The 15,717-nt window shown below is 39.5% G+C and overlaps 1 protein-coding gene across 2 annotated transcripts in view; it reads right to left on the bottom strand.

The window, feature by feature from the left end:
• Window positions 1–15,717, bottom strand: part of DIAPH2 (diaphanous related formin 2) — a 415,247-nt gene that overhangs the window by 192,148 nt on the left and 207,382 nt on the right. The gene's annotated exons all lie outside the window — the stretch shown is intronic.

Here is a 15,717-nt window from a genome sequence, read left to right as displayed (position 1 = left end):
GAGGTTGTAAAAACTTTCAAAGAAGCTTGGTCCCGTTGAGTCCAGGCATAATATTAATCCACTCTCCCCTACGGAATTAATAACCTTGATGGCTAAATCTAAGGTGGAATTTTTGAAGCTGGAAAAAACAGTACTTCTATGACCTAATTTCCACAACCCAACTTTATTTTTTTTTTAAAAAAAGCTTTAATCCTAAAATTGTTGTGGTTCCTTTTTTATAAATGTAATTTGGTCCCAAATCCTACAATATAGCATGATGAATCAAATGTGGACAACATAACCTTGTAAGTATCGATCAATCATGATAGGGGGATTAGGTTCGCCCTGCCATAGGCACAGTCAGGAACATATGTCAAGCACGAATCATAGGGTTCACATGTAAAGTTTCCAAATGATTACCATATTTTTCGGAGCATAAGATGCACCGGACTATAAGACACACCTACCTTTTTTGGTGAGGAAAACACAAAAAAGAAATCTGCCTCTGCCTCCCAGCAATTTACCTCCTTGCAGCAAGCACCAGAGGCCCGCGCAGCAGTAGGCCATGGCAATCCCTGCAACCTGAAACAGCTGATAGTCGGGGACAATCAACTTGTGCTAATTAGGCTGTGCTGAAGCTGAAATGGGCTGTTTCTTCTTGCTGCTTGCTGCAAGGAGGTAAATTGCTGGGAGGCAGAGGCCAAAGGGTGGGGCTAGTGGGTGGGAGGGGCTACATTCGGTGTATAAGATACACCCAAATTTTCACCCCCTTTTAAGGTGGGAAAAAGGTATGACTTATACTCCGAAAAATACAGTACTTTATTGCTCAAGCCTATCTATATGCAGGAATCTTATCAAACTAATAATGGTTTGCAGTGGGTAAAACTAGGTAAGATTTAACAGCATTCAAGTGAGGTTAGAGTTCATCCTCTTGTGACTATGTAAAGACTCTAAACTAATTCCCTACTTCACTCCTCCCCTTCGCTCTGCCAGTCTTTCTCAGACAACATATATATCCTTTATGGGATATATAACCTGATACTCTGTTTTACGTTCTTGACCCAATTACCCTTCCATTAATACAGAATTAGATTTCTTTCGAATGTGGAAAACAATTCAATCTCAGATTGAAAGGATACAATGTAATCCAATAAAAATCACACATCTATCAGAGGAATTCTGATTATGAGCACACTTCTATAGAAAAGGCGAACCTTTTTGCCGTCGTGTGCCAAAAGCAGGAGAAGCGCAGGGGCTCACGCGCAGGCATGCCCACACCCATAATTGAATGCACCCTGCCCCCCCACATATGTGCTGGTGACCCTCCACGCTTCACCCACTTTTGGTACGTGATGGCACAGTGGTCCCGGTAGGCCTGTTTTTTGCCCTCTCCAGGGTCCAGAGACTTTCTAGGAGCCTGGGAAGGGCAAAAATGGCTTTCCCCCCACCTGGAGGCCCTCCGGAGGTCGGAAATTACCTTTTTTCCAACTTCTGGTGGAAATGAAAGTGCTGTTTTTTGCCTTCCCCAGGCTCCAGAGCCTTTCTAGGAGCCTGGGGAGGGTGAAAACGGCCTTCCCCAAGGCCCGAAAATCAACTGGCCAGCGTGCACTGAAGCTGAGCTAGGGCAACGTTTGTATGCCCACAGATATGGCTCCGCGTGCCATCATGGCTACAGTTACTTTACACAGGGAGACATATTGTAACCTACTTAAAATTCTAGTTATACAAAAGAATGTGTATATGTGTATGTACAGAATCTAAGTCACGTAAAGAAAATGAGAGACAGAAGGGGTGCTGTGAATTAGCTATTTAGTAAAACCTATTCTCTAACTGGATGTACTGTTATTCATTTGCAGCATGAAGTTTGCGGTTAGAGCGACAGATAGTAAAGGTGAATGTAAGTACATGTTAACAATTAGGTTCACTGGATCCATTATTATTTATGAACATATTTTTTTAAGGTTGTTATTGGATACGCTCTCTTATCAGTAGCCTTGAAGCTAAAACATCAAATGGAAGGGTCAGGATTTTGCTGTGTTTCTTAAAAAAAAAAAAAAAAGCAGCCAACAAAAACCTGAATTTTCTACCTGTTTTCTCGGGGCGAGTATGGATGTGCTTTTAAAGAATGCATTACAATCATTGTTCACACCGAGTGCTCCGTTGTTATTCATGACACAAAGAAAGGTGGAACACAGAGGGGGGCGGGGGGAACACAGCTCTGTAACCAAGGGAGATTTATGAATTGACAGAATTATATGTTGCCAGGTCTGACACTTTGCTATTGTAGAATGGATAAGCAGATCTTAGGACCTTAGGACTTACTTTGTTCTTTGTTGAAATTGTATGAATATGGCCAAAGGCAAAACTGAGCTTCTGTGTGTGTATGCCTGTGAATGAGCTGAATGGAGTTTGAATTCCAGGTGAGTGATCTGCATATTTTAAAAATGGTACCCTGTGGAACAGCAGAGGACAACTCTTTCTTTTTCTCTTTTCAATCTCTCAACTTTAAACAGATCTTGCCACAAATATTTGGCTCCGTTTACTTTATATGTTAGATTTTATATTCTGTGTGACACGCTAGCTTAGCTAGGTATATACATCACCTTCCCTTCTTGAAGTTTGTCCTCCAAGAAAAGCCCTCTGGGCACAAAGTCACCTGTGAATATCCAATTCACCAAAAATCTGAAATCTGGAATGAATATATCACAGTAACTTTTGATACTGTTCTTTGGGCTGCTTTGATAGTTTAATCAGACATTCATCACTGAAGGACAAGTACATGCAATGTAATATGCAAGGAGCTGCTGATTCAGTTCTACAGAGGAACTATTGAGTCTGTCATCTGCAGCTCTGTAACTGTCTGCTTTGGTTCTGCAACCCAACAAGACAGACACAGACTTCAGAGGATAGTTAGAACTGCAGAAAAAACAATGACTACCAATCTGCCTTCAACTGAGGACCTGTATACTGCAGGAGTCAAAAATAGGGCTGTGAAAATATTTAAAGACCCCTCGCATCCTGGACATAAACTGTTTCAACTTCTACTCTCAAAACGATGCTATAGAGCACTACACACCAGAACAATAAAACACAAGGACAGTATTTTCCCGAACGCCATCACTCTGCTAAACAAATAATTCCCTCAACACTGTCAAACTATTCACTAAGTGTGCATTACTATTACTATTAGTCTTCTCACCATTCCTATCACCCATCTCCTCCCACTTATGACTGCATGACTGTAACTTTGTTGCTTGTATCCTTACAATTTTATTGATATTGTTTCCTAGTATAACTTGATTGCTTATTTGTATCCTATGACTATCATTAAGTGTTGTACTGTATGATTCTTGATGAATGTATCTTGTCTTTTTATGTACACTGAGAGCTTATGCACCAGAGATAAATTCCTTGTGTGTCCAATCAAACTTGGCCAATAAAGAATTCTATTCTATTCTATTCTATTTTGTAGATAGGTGGATGGGTGGATGGATGGATGGATGGATGGATAGACGATGGATGGGCGGGTGTGTGGGTGTGTGGATGGATGATTGACAGACAGGATAGCTAAACAGGATGGGCGGACAGACAGACTGCAGACACACAGACATGCATGCCCACAAACCATTTCATATTAAAATAATGTACACACTCACAATTAGAAAACCGCATATATAACTAGCTTCATTGCCAGGTTAATATATTACACAGGGTGAATACAGAGAATTTTTCTGACTCACTAAAACTGCTGAGAGGAGGGAGGCATTCCCCACCGGATAATACATTTAATCATAGCTGATGAACTGTGTATCTTTTCATTTAAGTAGACAATTACACTGTTTCCAGAGTTGCACAACGGCAAAGAAGGGGGAGTGATGAGCTCAGGAAGAACTCCCACTCTATTATTAAATTCATTTTTACACTCACTGTTTATCGTGTTTTGCGATTTACAGCTACAAGGTGCACCCTGACAGAATCATGAGCTTTAAGAGTTTTAGATTTCAGCCACTGTCCGCTGAATTTGTAATTGTGACAGGGAAATGTTCTGCTGCCGAGCTCCTGAGGTTTCTCCAAAGCTGTGTTTTGGAAAAGCATCGTTCATTCATATTTAAAGTGAATGTAATATTTTGTCCCCAACATTCCAGCCAATCTTGGGACTCCAATGGATTTGCAAGAAGGAAGTTCTCAAAGAAGGTTGTCCTTTTAACAACATCTTACCCTTCTCTTAATTGAAAAGATCTGCAGATTTGGTCTATGCTTCTTCTGGAAAACAAATGAATTATATGGGTGAACTAAACTTGGGTATAATCAGATTGGATAGGCCTATTTAAGCAAATGCCTATTTTATTTTATTCTTGTCCTTGAATGATCAAGCAATTGTTTTATCCTTTATGATACCTTTTGCTCTTTGATTTAATTACATTGCAAGGTGTATGTTATTTATTTTTTGGAGTGATTTGCCCACCTTGCAGTTGTGAGTCTGAACTGCGAAAACAGTTTAAACCAAAGAACGTCAATAGCAGAGTAGCTAACAACAAAATATGAAGCACAATGGAGGTCAAACCACTGCTACACACCTATTCTCAAACTGCCACAAGCTTATTCAAGACCCTGAACCCAAACTCATCAGAGGTATAGGCATTTCCAACAGAGAACACGCATCTTCTTCTGGATCCTGTTTGATGACCTCATTTCATAGAACAAGTCCACTCGGTTGGATTTTGTAGAATAGGCGGATTTTGTGAAATGTTTGAAAATAAGGGATTTCACAACGGACTCACAAGGTGATTAGGGGACTGGAGGCTAAAACACATGAAGAACGGTTGCAGGAACTGGGTGTGTCTAGTTTGATGAAAAGAAGGATTATGGGTGACATGATAGCAAGTGTTCCAATATCTCAAAAGCTGCCACGAAAAAGAGGGAGTCAAGCTATTCTCCAAAGCACCTGAGGGCAGGACAAGAAGCAATGGATGGAAATAAATCAAGGAGAAAAGCAACTTAGAACTAAGGAGAAACTTCCTGACAATTAATTAATTAACTGGATTAATTAATCCAGTGGAACAGTTTGCCTCCAGAAGCTGTGAATGCTCCAACACTGGAAGTTTTTAAGAAGATGTTGAATAACCATTTGTCTGAAATGGTGTAGGGTTTCTTGCCTAAGCAGGGGGTTGGACTAGAAGACCTCCAAGATTCCTTCCAGCTCTGTTATTCTATTCTATTCTATTCTATTCTATTCTATTCTATTCTATTCTATTCTATTCTATTCTATTCTATTCTATTCTATTCTATTCTATTCTATTCTATTCTATTCCATTCCATTCCATTCCATTCCATTCTTTCTACTCAACTCTACTCTACTCTACTCTACTCTACTCTACTCTACTCTACTCTACTCTACTCTACTCTACTCTACTCTACTCTACTCTATTCTTTTCTTGCAGGAAACACACTTCTTTTTTAAAAAATGATCAGATGTAAAATGTCTGGATAATGTCTGGAGCCAGGATAGAATTCAAAAGCACTGTGAGTTTATTCCATGCAACCTATACTAATGGTCAAGGTGAATTGGCACCAGATAAGAGTCAATGGACTTCAGGTGTTGAGTTAGATCTCTTATGGGGTGTAGAGACCCCAAACTAATGGTGGTTTAATGCTGCTCTCAGGCTCAGCATGGTCGTCTCCTACACAAATTCTTTTAAAAATATTTGGAAAGAAAATATACAGCAAGGACACATCTTTGACCATGACCCTGAGATCTGCTATTCTGATCAATTCACTGCAGAATCAACATGATATCACAACCACAACAACAATGCAGCAGGAATGAGATAATGTGAGGGAATCTTGTCCAGATTCCCAGGAGGGACAGAGTACATTCCAGAGAAGGAAGAGACAACTCACCTTTAGATGGTTTGTGTGAGAGAAAGGAGGTGAGCACAGATCCTCCCTAATAGTTTCCAGAGTATATGGTTCATGAGGCAAGCAGTCTGCTTTGGTTTGGCAAAATTTTCTGACTGTAGGTGAGGAATATTAAAGGAATCTTCTCAGAAGAATTGCAAGAAGGCTGGACATATAATCTATTAACACTTTCAAAAGTGAATTTAAAGCCAGATAACATGGATGTGAATTAAAGTTTACAGTAAGTCGGGATTGCGCCTGTAGGTGAAAAGGGCTGGGCAGAGCTGGGGAACGGCCTAACTCTACTTAGGGGTAAATTGCAAATCATTCCTAGTTAATCTAACTGATGTTAATCCTAAAGCTGGCCTGAGTGAGACTATTTTGAGGCTTCAGTGTTGCCACACTGGAGCTGAGGGATAGGGAGGGGGGAAATAGAGATAGAGGGGGCTTGTAGTCAAAGCAAAATACTTTCTCTTGGGAACCAAGGACATTCTCATAGGTAGCCAGGGAGAGGAAGAGCAATGTGGCCTGACAACCGGGCGGGACCTTGATTGGACCATGTGACTGGCTGTTTGAGAAGAGGGAGAAACTTTTACTTTTAATTAGGTGGGAACCGTGGGGATATTCAGTTGGTTTTCACTAGCTCAGGGGTTTGCAACCCGGGGCTCTGGAGCTGCATGTGATTCTTTCATCTCTCTGCTGCGGCTCCCTGTCACTCAAAATATGTGTCACAACCACCCATGTGTGACACCCACCGGCACGTGATTTATTGAGCTTTTCAATCCATCTTTTTTTTGGGGGGAGTTCAAAATGTTTTTGTTACACACAGAAATAAAAAAAAAATGTTTTCTCTGTAGCAGTTCATTGATTTCATAAATGCAACACACTATAGGTATTTTTTATGCATAGCATAAATGTAAAAAATGATATCTGCAGTGTTATCTTCATTTTAGATGGCAACAGGGTTTTGTGGCTCCCAGTGTTCTCTTTTCTGTGGGAAACAGAAAAGTTATGGCTCTTTTGAGTGTTTAAGGTTGGTGACCCCTTAGGCCAATATGATATGTCCAATAAACCAATTCTTTGAGAAACCCACTTGCCTCAGAGTTGTGTTTATCATGGATGTATTACTTGGAACCCTGACAACTGAGTCTACTGTACATTGGTAGAAATCTGTACCTTGCTGTAGTCAGTGATGGGATTCAAGTAATTTAACAACCGGTTCTCTGCCCTAATGATTTCCTCCAACAGCCAGTTTGCCAAACTGCTCACAAAGTTAACAACCGGTTCTCCCAAAGTGGTACAAACTGGCTGAATCCCACCACTGGCTGTAGTAGAAGGAAAGGCAGAGGTGGAGTCAAGAGAGGAATTAGCCTGGAGTCATTAAGTTCCCACAAGCAGTCTCAGTCTAACCCCTCTTGAACCCCGTTGACTCTTATTTAGCACCAATTTAGCGCTGAGCGTTAGTTGACTAGATTCTTGTGCATAGACGTGAGCAATAAATCAGCTTAATTGAAACTTAATGTGTAGTCCTGATTCTTCACACCTGACATTAGCCTCTTTTTTTTTTTTTAACTGAAGGTTGCTACATTGATTTCATTATAAAGCCTGGAGGGAGAAGAAACCACATATCCATCTTACTATGCAGGTAGTGCGAGAAAAGCTGCTTCATTCTGATTGACTTGTTGGAAGGCTTTGAGTCCAGGAAGCCCCTCCATGCCCGATCAGCGGGGCATCATTAGCACACCGGCAAAGAACACTGACAGAACGTTAATGGCATTTACACCACATCAGCTATCAACACCTGGGATTTCCTGAAAGCTCCTTATGGAGGAATAAATTCAGTTAAACTATTCGGAGATGCACATTTCTGTACAGCGGTTTTTTTTCCCCTGGCAGACAGAGGAGGGCTGTGGCATGGCATGATTTGCTAACATTAAAAGCTGAGCATCTTCGCAGCTAATGTCTTACCCCCCACCCCCACCCCCAAAGTGAGCAAAAGGGATAAACAGACAAATAAACCGAGGCGTTGATCTGCAGTGATCCAGGTTTAATTCACCACTCAATTAAGGAGCTGACTACTGGATGGGTTTGAGCTAATCGCTGTAGCTTAGGATTCATGCCTGCTTCACAAAGCTACGGCCGGAGGAGGCAGGAAGGCACACACTCACCCCAATCATTGCCACCTTGAATTCTTAGAAGATCTAAGCAACATACATTTAAAAAAGAAAAAGAAAAAAAAAGAAATGGATATGATGGCTTTGAACAGAGACACTTTTTGTCACCCTGAAAAAAAGAGCTTGGAAAAACTATAGATACATCATCTATAACAAGGAAATGCCTCAATATTTAAATGTTTGTGTGTGTGAATCATCTCTATTTATCTCTATCTCTATATATCTCTATCTCTATATAAAGTATCTCTATATCTATCTATCTATCTATCTATCTATCTATCTATCTATCTATCTATCTATCTCCATCTATCCATCATCCATCCATCCATCCATCCATCCATCTATCCATCCATCCATCCATATCTGTCTGTCTGTATCATCTATCTATCTATCCATCCATCTATCTATCAATCTATCTATCTCCATCTATCCATCCATCCATCCATCCATCCATCCATCCATCCATATCTGTCTGTCTGTCTGTCATCTATCCATCCATCCATCCATCCATCCATCTATCTATCAATCTATCTATCTCCATCTATCCATCATCCATCCATCCATCCATCCATCCATCCATCCATCCATCCATCCATCATCCATGCACCTACCCACCCACCCACCTACCTATCACTGTGCTTTTCATTCATACTGAAGCCCTTTCACTGAATGCAATAGTTCTGCTAAAGTCTTGCCTAAGCTTATGTGTAGGTTACTCTGTGTCACAATTGTCTCCTGGTAAGAGGGAGGGTCCCCCTATTTATTAGTATCATAGATACTAATAAGATACCCCACCCCATCCAGAAGTACTGCCATGCACCCTCCACAAAATATCTATTTTATGCATGCACACGATTTTAATAATAAACCATCATCAAACATAATGGCTAAAAAGCACTAATATCTGTCCATCTCCTGAACTCGTCCACTGAACACTCAATTTCTTATAGAAAATAAAAGTCAAATCCAAGATTTTGTCCTAAGTGAAACAAAGATAAATAGGAAAAACACAAATGGATTTATCTTTGGCATTAAGACAAGGATGAAGTGTTTCTGAAAGAGAAGGAGATTGAATTATTTTAGATTTTAACTACCAAACCTATTACTATATAGCAACAGCAAAGAGCACTTAGACTTCTATACCGTTTCACAGTGCTTTACAGCCCTCTCTCTAAGCAGTTTACAGAGTCAGCATATTGCCCCCAACAATCTGGGTCCTCATTTTACCCACCTCGGAAGGATGGCAAGCTGAGTCAACCTTGAGCCTGGTGAGATTCGATCTGCCAAACTGCTGGCAGCCAGTGATCGGCAGAAATAGCCTGCAGTACTGCACTCTAACCACTGCACCACCACGGCTCTTAGTGGGCCATCGAACCTAGTTAAGAGAAACTAGAAATGTGCAAGTGTTCCGGATTTGTTTCCAAAGAAAGGTGCATCACAGTGCATTGCAGCACGAATTATAGCACCTAACCATATTTTATTATGAACCAAGAATTTTTTTTTCTATTTCTCGGGGGGGGGGGCGGGAAATACCCCAAACCCTTGAGCTATTTTTCTTCTTGCTGTTTAAAATAGCTTATAAAATATGTATATATTTGTAGGGTTAAGGGGGGAAAAATGAGCATGATGACATTAAGAAATGGAAATGTTGTGTCTGTGCCCCCCGAGCCGGGCCCCCTGCCAGAAAGTGACTTGGAAAGTGAGGGGGAAGGGCCATCAGGACTTACCTCGGGAGCACCAGCTTCCCTGGCTCAGCTCCAGGAGCCAGAGGCAGGGGAGGTGGAGGATATCATAAGGCCTCCGTCCCCTGACTCTTTTCACCCCCAGGCCACGCCTCCAGACCCAGCTGATGGCAATCAGGCCTGGCTGGACCCTAGGTTTCATAGGCAGGAGAGGCGGGAACAACAGAAGCAGGGGTGGGGCAGGCCTAGGAAGTGCTGAGTCATGGAGCCACACCCCACAGGATATAAAACCAGCGAGGGCTGCTATGCCTCTTCGTAGCAGGCAAATCAACTGCTTGACTAGAGCTGAAGTACTGTTTGTTGACTCATCGGCATCAAGGGACATAACAGAGACACTTGGCAGACGCTCGCTAGTTTGCTGACAGAGCTGATAGTGCCGGCTAATTAAGCCATCGCTTGGATTGAAGCGAGGGGGACAGAACAGGAAATTCGATCACCATAATTTCTCATAACTGAGAACATAATTTTAGCATGTATTGTGTCTTAGGATTTCAGATTCTTCTGTAATGCTCCTTGATGTTTTTAAATCCGATGTGACTTCGGTAATGTGAATTCGCTCATAAATTAACTATAAGTAGTTTTCCATTTCTACGCGTTAAATAACATTTACATCATAAACAAATGAAAAGTACGGCACAAGTGACAAAGAATACATATATATATTTCATTTCATTATTTCCCACCATGTTGGTAGAGAAAGTTTTTAGAGAGAAAATAATTTTCTTCTTTCGATTAACCTTTAGATTTCTGTTTCTCTATATTAGGCAAGGCATCTGTTGATTTTTTTTCGATTCTCTGAAACAATTTATTTATTTGTCTCAACAGTATATATAAGCATAAGCATGAAATAACTATACGATATATAAGCATAAATATAATCATAAGTATGTAATAGCTATATGAAATTGGATACAATCAAAGGGAACATTAGGACAGGAACGGTAGGCACGTTGGTGCTCTTATGCACGCCCCTTACAGACCTCTTAGGAATGGGGTGAAGTCAATAGTAGATAGTTTTTGGTTAAAGCTTTGGGGATTTTGGGAAGAGACCACAGAGTCAGGTAGTACATTCCAGGCATTAACAACTCTGTTACTGAAGTCATATTTTCTGCAATCAAGATTGGAGCGGTTTATTTTGAGTTTGTATCTATTGTGTGTTCGTGTATTGTTGTGATTGATTGCGATTCTCCCTTTCTACCATTATTGTTAAAAATAATCTAACAGTTTGTACTTCGAATTAGATATCAAATGTTTTTTTCTTCTTTCATTAAGATATTAATGTTATTATCCAAAAATACATAATCTTACCAATTACAGGAGCTAGAGAACAGTTAAATTAGTACAATCAGAAACAGGGCACTCGTTTTATTGAAGTGTTTTCGGTACTAATTTGCACCATTGATGCCACATGTTTTCTTATCACTAATTGCAAAATTATGTAGGAATCACAAAATATTTGACTTTCTACGCAACCGATAAGTTACAATGCCAGCTCTTCTCCGCTAATAGAATAATGAGAGGAAATGAGCTAAAAGTCAAAGATAATTACCACACTGGTAGATCACTGCTATGAAACACAAAAGCAATACATATGTCTGATCGAGGGGAAAAAAGGACGATAATTCGGTTATTTTTTTTTTGGTTTTGTTTACATTTATACCCCGCCCTTCTCCGAAGACTCAGGGCGGCTTACAGTGTATAGTACCATTCACTGGAATACTAAGGAAAATACTCAAATTTAACAGTGTTTCAGTTGCAGGTAGTATAGATTATGTCACAACCACATTTCAACAGAACCTGCAATCGTGGACAACCTCAAAAAAGGATACTTTTGAGTTGGGAAAGGTATATATCAACAGTAGAGACCTTCACATTTCTAGGTTCTATCATATCTCAAGACCCAAAATGCACACCTAATATCAAAAACGTCATCAGAAAAGCACAACAAAGAATGTTCTTTCTGTGCCAACTCAGGAAGCTCAAACTGCCCAAAGAGCTGCTGATCCAGTTCTACAGAGGAATTATTGAGTCTGTCATCTGCACCTCCATAACTGTCTGGTTTGGACCCCTCACATCCTGGACATATTGTTTCAACTCCTACCCTCAAAATAACACTATAGAGCACTGCACACCAAAACAACTAGACACAAGGACAGTTTTTCCCGAACGCCATTACTCTGCTAAACAAATAATTCCCTCAACACTGTCAAACTATTCACTAAGTCTGCATTACTATTACTATTAATCTTCTCATTGTTCTTATCACCCATCTCCTCCCACTTATGACTGTATGACTGTAACTTGTTGCTGTAACCTTATGATTTATATTGATTGTTTCCTAGTATGATTAGATTGCTTATTTGTACCCTATGACTATCATTAAGTGTTGTACCTTATCATTCTTGACGAATGTATCTTCTCTTTTCATGTACACTGAGAGCGTATCCACCAAAGACAAATTCTTTGTGTGTCCAATCACACTTGGCCAATAAAGAATTCTATCTATCTATCTATCTATCTATCTATCTATCTATCTATCTATCTATCTATCTATCTATCTATCTATCTATCTATCTATTGAAAAGTCCAACTCTGTGTCCAACAAGCATGGGAGCCTTTTTCTTTTAGAAAGTAAGTAAGGTGAGCAAGTTGGGACATGACAGATACACAGACTTGTAGAAATGATGAAAATATTAAAACTTAAGAGTCCTCTAATGAAGATAAGGAGGAGGCTGAAGACAGAGGAAAGTAAATATTATGGAATCTGTTACCAAGATGAAGACACAATCATCAGTATGAACAGGTCGAAAATAAACAAGTACATGGTAAGTAAAGTCTCAATTGCAGGTTATGAATTCAGTATTAGAAGCGAAAGGTCTCCTAGGGTCAACTGTTGAGGAACACAACTAGAAGAACGTTGTTGTGACTCTTCCCGATTATGAGCAAGACATCTGACTTGTTGCTATGGCAACAAGGTACTCTATTTTGATTAGACCCAGTTGCTATGTTTAACAGCTTCTTAGGAAATCAAACAAGAAGCCATGTAGGATACTCATAAACAAACCCTATCAAGTTCAGTGGAGCTTATTTCCTAGAAAATGTTCATAGAGTTGTCATTTTAAATCATTTCACTCCTAGTTGGTGATAACACTGAGGTTCTCTATCTTTCCTTTAAAAGATACACAAGATTAATAAAAAAATGTTCACATTTGCCACCAAGTGGATAATCATAATTAAGACTTTGTGGCAGTCAGGGGCTGCCACAAAGAAGAAGGATTCAAGCTACTCTCCAAAGCACCTGAGGGCAGGACAAGAAGCAACGGGTGGAAACTCATCAAGGAGAGAAGCAACTTAGAACTAAGGAGAAATTTCCTGACAGTGAGAACAATTAATCAGTGGAACAACTTGCCTCCAGAGGTTGTAAATGTTCCAACACTGGACATTTTTAAGAAGATGTTGGATAACTATTTGTCTGAAGTGGTGTAGGGTTTCCTGCCTAAGCAGGGGGTTGGACTAGAAGACCTCCAAGGTCCCTTCCAACTCTGTTATTCTATTCTATTCTATTCTATTCTATTCTATTCTATTCTATTCTATTCTATTCTATTCTATTCTATTCTCTACCCTATTCTATTCTCTGACCAACCAACCATCTGTAATGGATGGATATGAGCTGCAGAAGACTGTTCTTTAAAAATGCCTTATCTGCAGACCATGAAACATAGTAGAAAAATCAGTGCCAGGTTTTTTGAAATTGCTTTTGTTTTCCTAAACAATCAGATCTAAATCGCTCAGGATATTTTAGCAAAAGGCTTATTAATTTTTCTCAATTTCTGAAAGCAGAGGGGGAAAAAAAACACATCAAATACTATAGCAAACTATGTTTGGGTTTCGGTGCCAAGGACTGGAACTTACTTGAATATTCCAGTTACAGAATTAAATAGAAAGTATTCCAGATTGCTCCAGATGTCAACAAAGAATCAATAAAATTAGAAATTATGTCTTGGGAACTATTTCTTTCTAGGATGCTCCCTAACTTAAAGGAAGAGTAAGCTAAAACTGATGCAGCCATTATAATCCTGAGAACAAAAGATAACAGTCAAAGACGGGACGGGGAGGGGGGGGGAGGATATATTTTGCAGAAGATAGGTTTGAGCTCCTTTTATGTTTCTTTAGGATGCATGTTTGTGTCTGTTAGTCATTACTTTTTATTCCAGAATGATAGGTAATCTGATACCTGCAATAGCTGCTAGCAATTAATTAATTCAATCTATAATTATCTTCTTCAAACTGACTCTAAACTGCAAAGCTCGAGGCCTGTTCGCTTTGTGTTTGTCTGCAACTTTTTGTGGGGTTTTTTTGTTTTTTGTTTTTTCTTTTTGCTTAATGAAAAATACGGCAGGACTAAAAAGCTTCCCAACTCTTTGGCGTCATCACCGGGCCCAATAAAGATATTGCCTACATTCTCCTCTTTGTTAACTACATGCGGAAGTAAGAAAGAAAATCGATGCAATCATATATAAATAGAATGCTCACCAATGGGCACCATTCTTGTAGTTTAGCACCTGGCAGTCAGAAATGAGTTTAAGAATGGGGGTTATATTTAACTCTCAAGGTAGACGGTTTTTTAAAAGACTATATAAATCCCACACATGAATCTTTGTGTTGAGTAGAGTAGAGTAGAGTAGAGTAGAGTAGAGTAGAGTAGAGTAGAGTAGAGGAGTGGAGTGGAGTGGAGTGGAGTGGAGTGGAGTGGAGTGGAGTGGAGTGGAGTGGAGAGGAGTGGAATGGAATGGAATGGAATAGAATAGAATAGAATAGAATAGAATAGAATAGAATAGAATAGAATAGAATAGAATAGAATAGAATAGAATAGAATAGAATAGAATATTGGCCAAGTGTGATTAGACACACAAGGAATTTGTCTCCGGTGCAGGAGCTCTCAGTTAACATGCAAAGCAACAGAGTAATATTAAACATAATAATGATACCAATAAGAGGGAGTAGTATAGAAGATGAGAAAGATAATAATGATACTACAGCCACCCTTTTTCCAGTTTTTAACTTACCACTTATCATCCTCGCTAGAGAAGAGTTATAATACAAAAAACACACATGCCTCTACATACAGTTGCACATTAATACAATCACATGCACATCAAAACATTTGCCTAAGGAAGCTTGCAGGACATAACTAAGTTAAAACAACAGGACTTTCATTAAGATATCCATCGATGTTTAAACAATCTTTTTCGTGCTCAGTCACCTACACCACAAATCTCTTCAGCTTACACACAAACATGAACAGGGAAAAAACCCAACCAAATAAAAAATCGATAAATTAATAAATAGGGACTACTGAACACATGCTGACTGGGGAATGCTGGGACTTGAAGTCTTAAGTTGCCAGGGTTGGATACCCCTGCACTAAAGTCTCCCAGATATTTCCATTAGGGAGAGAGTTTTAAGGGTTTAGTCTGGCAAGATTCTGTCTATTGTGTGTAAGCAGATAAAGAACTGAGCTTTGTCTAGATTGTTTCATTGTGCTTACTCTGACAGTCACTTTATTTTTCACTCTGCTAAACAAATAATTCCCTCAACACTGTCAAACTATTTACTAAATCTGCACTACTATTAATCTTCTCATCGTTCCCATCATCCATCTCCTCCCACTTATGACTGTATGACTGTAACTTTGTTGCTGGCAATCCTTATGATTTATATTGATATATTGACCATCATTTGTGTTGTAAATGTTGTACCTTGATGAAGGTATCTTTTCTTTTATGTACACTGAGAGCATATGCACCAAGACAAATTCCTTGTGTGTCCAATCACACTTGGCCAATAAAAAATTCTATTCTATTCTATTCTACTTTTTTCTCAGTTGGAGAAATTCATTTGGTGCTTTTCACGTGTCTGTTTGT

This window comes from Ahaetulla prasina, chromosome 11, assembly GCF_028640845.1.
Source record: "Ahaetulla prasina isolate Xishuangbanna chromosome 11, ASM2864084v1, whole genome shotgun sequence".
Lineage (NCBI taxonomy): Eukaryota > Metazoa > Chordata > Lepidosauria > Squamata > Colubridae > Ahaetulla > Ahaetulla prasina.
Note: the sequence above shows the minus strand (reverse complement) of the source record. Positions and strands in the feature narration are given on the sequence as shown.